This window comes from Lonchura striata, chromosome 16, assembly GCF_050655825.1.
Source record: "Lonchura striata isolate lonStrDom1 chromosome 16, ASM5065582v1, whole genome shotgun sequence".
Taxonomy (NCBI): Eukaryota; Metazoa; Chordata; class Aves; order Passeriformes; family Estrildidae; genus Lonchura; species Lonchura striata.
Genome location: NC_140718.1, coordinates 2,321,159 through 2,327,996, shown reverse-complemented (window position 1 = coordinate 2,327,996; position 6,838 = coordinate 2,321,159). Strand labels below are relative to the sequence as shown.

General features: G+C 49.8%; 1 pseudogene; it reads right to left on the bottom strand.

Moving 5' to 3' along the window:
• Positions 1-434: 434 nt before the first annotated feature.
• On the bottom strand, positions 435-2,983 carry LOC146765915 (endogenous retrovirus group K member 8 Gag polyprotein-like; annotated as a pseudogene).
• Between the last annotated feature and the right edge of the window lie 3,855 nt (positions 2,984-6,838).

Genomic DNA, 6,838 nt, shown 5'->3' with positions numbered 1-6,838 from the left:
ACACTTCATAAAACACCATTCAAAGGTGTCCTGCCCCACTGGAAGAACAATCCTTGCGGGATCAGCCGCCATCAATTACAAACACCAATAATGGCATTTGATTATCAAATTAATCGGCAAAGACACTGTCTTTTTGAGCTGATGGGGAAAAAGACCCACTCTAAGATGTGCAAAGGATAAGGCCATTTGTCATTCCATTGGCCAATAACACCTGTGGGATGACTGGATAGATAATAAAAACAGTGATATCAATGGAAAGGTCTACTCAGTAAACCTGGTGAGTAGACAGAGACTGTTGAAGCTGCTCCAGCGCTTGTCACGCTTCAGGAGTCAATTTCTGAGGTGAACTCAGATCCGGGTCCCCCTTTAAAAGGTAGAACAGCAAGGACATCTGCGCTGTGGTCAGTCACAGATACGGATGTAACCAATTGATGACCCCAAGCAATCTCTAGGCATGAATCAGGGTCACAATAGCCTTTGGAAATTGCACCTCCTGATGTTGAATGGTTTGCTCAAGAATCTTGACCCCCAAATACTTCCAAGGAGGTTGGCTCTGAACCTTCTCCGGAGCTACTTGCAGTCCATAAGAATGCAGGGCGGAGGACAACTGAGACTGAACCCTCAGCAGCTTCTCCTGAGTGGGTGCCGCCACCAGAATGTCATCCATGTAATGATAACAATACACGTCAGGGAACTGCTCACAGACTCCGGGCAAGGCCTGGGCCACACACCACTGACAAATGGTCGGACTGTTCCTGTAGCTCGATGGCAAAACCTTCCATTGATATCTCGGCACAGACTCAGTACTGTTGATGGGAGGCATGGTGAAAGCAAATTTTGTTCTGTCATCAGGATGCAAAGGGATCATAAAAAACAGTCCTTTAAATCAACAATCAAGATTTCCCAACTTGTGGGGAGCGTGGTAGGTGAGGGCATGTCAGGCTGCAATGCCCCCATACTTTCCATGACCGCATTAACTTTTCAGAGGTCCTGTAACAACCTCCATTTCCCTGACTTTTTCTTGTTTACAAAAACAGGAGAGTTCCAGAAACTGGTAGAATGTTCAATGTGTCCCTGATGAAGCTGATCCCACCTCAAAGAGTGATGGGAGCTGCAGTAACATAGGGCCAAACCTTAGCTGTCTGCCCTTCCAGATTATTGATCAAAACAGCCTGCTGGCGCAAAAATGTCTGCGCTGTAGTCCCCAATCCTTCAATGGCCACTCCCACAGAGTCCAGAGGCCACTTAGGAGGCCACACAGAGGTGGAGACAACTGTCAGGTTGGCTCTAGTGTCGATCAAACCTTGCAGCTGGATCCAAGGCAGGCTGGCACCTGGTAAAATCACGGAGCACATCATCTGAGGATGGTTGGCAGAAATGACCGTGGACCAGAGGACTTGCAGCCGTCCTGTGGATCCGAAACCACCATCTCCACGCGTCCATTGGCCTGCCCTGGGAACACACAAGTGGAAAAGCACAAGTTGAGCAATGCGGGTCTCTGCCGGAATAATGACAGAGGGGGTGATGTGGAAACCGTGGCACAAATCTGGCCCATAAAATCGGAATCAATGATACCCAGGTGCACAAAGATTCCCAGAAGGGTAGCACTAGATCGTCCTACCAAAAATGCACTCAATCCATGGCCTAAAGGCCCAAATGCATTCAGAAGAACCCTGTGCAGCTGACTAGAATCTAAGATGACTGCTGCTGCGGTGTGTACATCCACCCCGGCAGAGCCACGGGTGCTTGCGCTGAGTTGACTGAGACACCCTGCGCTGGTGCTGTGCTCTGGGGGATCACTTGTTTCAGCATGAAGTTCCCCTGTGCGCTCTTTCCCCCATTTCCTGAGCCTGACAAATGCTTACCATTGGCATGGTAAGTAGACTTGCAGTCTTTAGCAAGATGACCTGGCCTCTCACACCTGGAGCACAGGAAATTAGAGTCTGGCCCTTTCCGGACTTTCATCCCCTGCACCTGCTTGCCCTTCTTCTTCCCCTTTTTCACGATGGCCAGCCCCTGAGGACGGTAGGCCTGCTTTCAAGGATGCTGCCAGAACAGACATTTTATGGTCCACTGTACCAACCTTGGAACAAGCTTTGACCATGTCTGTCAACGATGGATCGCCTGGCAACACATTTATAATTTTCCTACAATCTTCATTTGCATTGTCCCTTGCCAAAGTTTTGCACAAAACCTGCCTCAAATTCTCATCCTTGATTTGCTTTTCTAAAGCAGCTGCAAGCCTTTAAACAAATGGCAAGAACAATTCTTTGGCTCCCTGTGTTCTCTTTACATACCGTTGCCTGGGAGCGGCTGTCTCCATGGTTTTCATCAATGCCGCAAAGCCCACCTTCTGGGCCTGCTCAAGTACGATGGGGTGCCAAGTAGCCTGAAGATCAGGACTGGCAAAGGCATTCTGTCCCATGTGCACACCCATCCCCACACAGCATCTAGGGTCTGTCAGAGGGTAGTGTGCATTTTCAGCTGCAGCCCTGTCGGCCATCCTCCTCCAGTTGTCCATAAAAACGTCACGCTGCACAAGTTGGAACAACACAGAGGCCAGATGTTTGATATCCTAGGGATCAAGCAGGTCAGTGTTTAGCACTCTGAGGACCTGCATCAGTGGAGCAGAACCCAGCACATATTTTGCCACTTTGTCCTGCAAATCCTGCACAACCTTCCCAGGTAAAACATCATACTTGTCCTGTTGTCCCAAATTTGGGACAGCTCTTTGCACAGGAAAGACTTGAAGCTTACATTGCACTGAAGCATCATCACACCCATCCTCTTGTGCTCCCTCTGGAGAGGGCAGAGGAATCAACTGACCGCTAGGTATGGTCTCTGTCTCCTTGAGCAGTGGGTTCAGAACCGCACCACCAGGTTTTCCCACCTGCTCTAAAAAATCCCAATCACAAGCCTCCAAAGCCCCTTCCTGACTGCATCCCAAAAGCGATGGTGATTTATCGGTGGCACAAACACCTTACAGGCAGGGAGCATCTACAGATCTCTCTGAGATGCCCACTGCCCCCGTTGGTGTCGGCGTTCCGACACACGGTCACGGCCCTGTGTCAGAACCGAGCCGATCAAAGCATCGCTGTCACTACCTGCCTCCTGTGACAGGGGCGTAGCACAGCCTGCAATCCACGGGCGAGGGTGGGTTGGTGGGAGACACCGAGGCTGGGGAAGCAGCTACCGACCTCGAAACAGACGAACCAGCCATGGCCCCCGAGCCAACAGCCCCCGGCATGGAGGGGCCAGCACCGGTGATGGGGCGGGGACTGGAGCCGTGACTGGTGGCTCGGTGGACCCTTCCATCGCAGGCGGCGACATGAAGGGATCAGCAGGAGCTTGTGACACCATGGATGTGAAAGGCACAGAAGCTGCAGTCATCGGAGACAGAAACGGCGCTGGCTGCCGGCACGCAGCAGGCATCACGAGCACCGGAGCCACAGCGGGCGGGGCAGGAGGCAGGAGTGCCGCTGCTGCTGAAGCAGCAGGCACGGCCAGAGGCAGAGGTGCAGCTGCTGAGACAACAGAGGGTGGGAGCCAGAGGTGCCGCTGGAGACGCCAAAGCACGTGACATCACACTGACATCTCTGTTTTGTCACATTGACCTTGTGAGGTCACACAGCTGTCTATGACGTCACATGGACATCTTTGTGATGTCACAAAGCGCTCTGTGATGTCACACAGCATTCTGTGACATCACACTGAATTCTCTGTGATGTCACAGAGTTCTATCTGATCTCACACAGATATCTCTGTGATGTCACTCCGACACCTCTGTGATGTAACACTTAGAATGCTGTGATGTCGCACCGACCCTGTGAGGTCCCAAAGCTTTTTGTGATGTCACAAATACACCTCTGTGATGTCACAGTGACATCACTGTGAGGTCACACAGCTTTTTGAAATGCCACAGTGACATCTCTGTGACGTCAAACATCTCTTTGTGATATCACATAGGCATCTCTGGGATGTCACACAGCTCTCTGGGATGTCACACTGAAAACTCTGTGACAGCATTCAGCTTCTTGTGATGTCACATTTACATCTCTGTGATGTCACACATCTCTCTGAGATGTCACAAAGACATCCCTGTGATGTTGCACTAATATCTGTGATGTCACACTATTCTCTTTGATGTCATACTGACTTCTTCGTGATTTCACACATCCTCCTCTGATGTCACAATGACATTTCTATGATGCCACACTGACACATCATTGGACGTCACAAAGCTCACAGTAATATCACATGGACATCTCTGTGATGTTGCACCAATATGTGTGATGTCACACAGCTCTCTGTGATGCCACACTGACACATCTGTGACATCACACAGCTCACAGTGATATCACATGTACATCTCTGTGATGTCACACAGCTTATCGTGATGTCGCACTGAAATTTCTGTGATGTCACATTGACCTTGTGAGGACACACAGCTGTCTATGATGTCACCCAGACATCTTTGTGATGTCACACAACCTCCTCTGTCATCCCAATGACATCTCTATGATGTCACACTGACACCTCTGTGACGCCACACTTAGATGGCTGTGATGTCGCACAGACCCTGTGGGGTCACAAATCTTTTTGTGATGTCACAAAGACATCTATGTGATGTCACTCTGACACCTCTGTGACGTCACAGTGACCCTGTGAGGTCACACATCTTTTTGAGATGCCACACTGACATCTCTGTGACGTCACACAGCTCTCTGAGATGTCACATTGACATCCCTGTGATGTTGCACCAATATCTGTGATGTCACACAGCTCTCTGTGATATCACACTGACTTCTCTGTGATGTCACACTGACAGCTCCATAATGTCATACAGCTCTCTGTGATATCACATGGACATCCCTGTGATGTTACACTGCTCTCTCAGATGTCACACTGACTTCTCTGTGACGTCACAAAACCTCCTCCTCTGATGTCACAATGACATCTCTATGATGTCACACTGACGCCTCCAAACTGTCACACAGTTCTCTGTGATATCACACTGACTTCTCTGTGAGGTCACACTGACACCTCCAGAACGTCACACAGCTCTCTGTGATATCACATGGACATCCCTGTGATGTTACACAGCTCTCTCAGATGTCACACTGACTTCTCTGTGAAGTTGTGGTGGTGTGTTTTCGGTTCCTATTTGGTTATATTTGTTATATTTGCTCAGTTATATTTGTTATTGGTACGTTTTGTAATGTTATTTGGTTCATCCCGGTTCCCCCCCACATTGTAATGGTTCTTTCCCTAGTTTTCCTGCCTTGTCCTCCCTTCCCGCCTTTCCAGTATCTGTCCATCACCCTGGAAGGGGCAAGGTCTTTTCCCTTGACCCCTCCCAGGTGCCTTGTCTATCACTTGGTGTTCCTTGCCCCCCATCTAGAAGCTTCTACTCAGGGTACCGAGTGATTGAACGAGGACCTGGGACCCCTCCCCTACCTTTCCCCTATTGGTGGTCCCCCTCTCCTGGCACACCCCTAGCCCCTCCCTGCTAGCCCCTGATTGGAGGTTGTTTTCCCTTCCCCCTGCCCTATAAAATCCCATGCCAAGTTCAGTTCTGTGCCAGCTCCGGCTAGCACCACCTTCCGTGTTGTCATGTTGTGGATTTGCTTTGGTTTGCTGTTCTGCCCCGTTGGGCTAATAAATACCAGAGCTTGCTCCCTGAGCTGGACCTTCTGTGTCTTTTTCCTGGACTCCTGCAACTGTCCGCGCTCGAGGAACCCACGAAGGCCCTGGCCAAAGCTGCCTTGCAGTCCAGCGGCCAGAGCCTTAGCCTGCCCGCCTCGTGTTCTGCTGCGGCTAGCTAGGGCTGCCTAGGGAAGATCAGTCAGAGTCTTCCGGAGCGAGGCAGCGGCATGAAGTCACACAACCTCCTCCTCTGATGTCACAATGACAACTCTATGATGTCACACTGACGCCTCCATAACGTCACACAGCTCCCTGTGATATCACAGGGACGTCTCTGGGATGTCACACAGCTCTCTGTGATGTCACACTGTAATCTCTGTGACAGCACTCAGCTTCTTGGAATGTCACACTTACGTCTTTTTGATGTCAGCATGACACCTCTGTGATATCACACAATTTCCTGTGATTTCACAGAGATACCTCTGTGACGTCACACTGACATCTCTGTTTTGTCTCATTGACCTTGTGAGGTCACACAGCTGTCTATGATGTCACTCGGACATCTCTGTGATGTCACACATCCTCCTCTGACGTCACAATGACATCTCTATGATGCCACACTGACACATCTGTGACATCACACAGATCACAGTGATATCATATGGACATCTCTGTGATGTCACACAGCTTATCGTGATGTCGCACTGACATTTCTGTGAGGTCACAGGGCTTTTAGTGATGTCACACAGACATCTTTGTGATGTCACTGAACTTCCTGTGATGTCAAAGAGATATCTCTGTGATGTCACACTGACATCTCTGTGATGTCCCATTGACCTTGTGAGGTCACACAGCTGTCTATGATGTCACTCAGACAACTCTGTGATGTCACTCGGACACCTCTGTGACGTCACAGTTACCCTTTGAGGTCACACAGCTCTTTCTGATATCACAGAGACATCTCTGTGACGTCACACTGACGTCTCTGTTTTGTCTCATTGACCTTGTGAGGTCACACAGCTGTCTATGATGTCACTCGGACATCTCTGTGATGTCAGACATCCTTCTCTGACGTCACAATGACATCTCTATGATGTCACACAGAGCTCACTGTGACATCACACTTATATGGCTGTGATGTAGCAGAGACCCTGTGGGGTCACAAAGCTTTTGGTGATGTCACAAAGACATC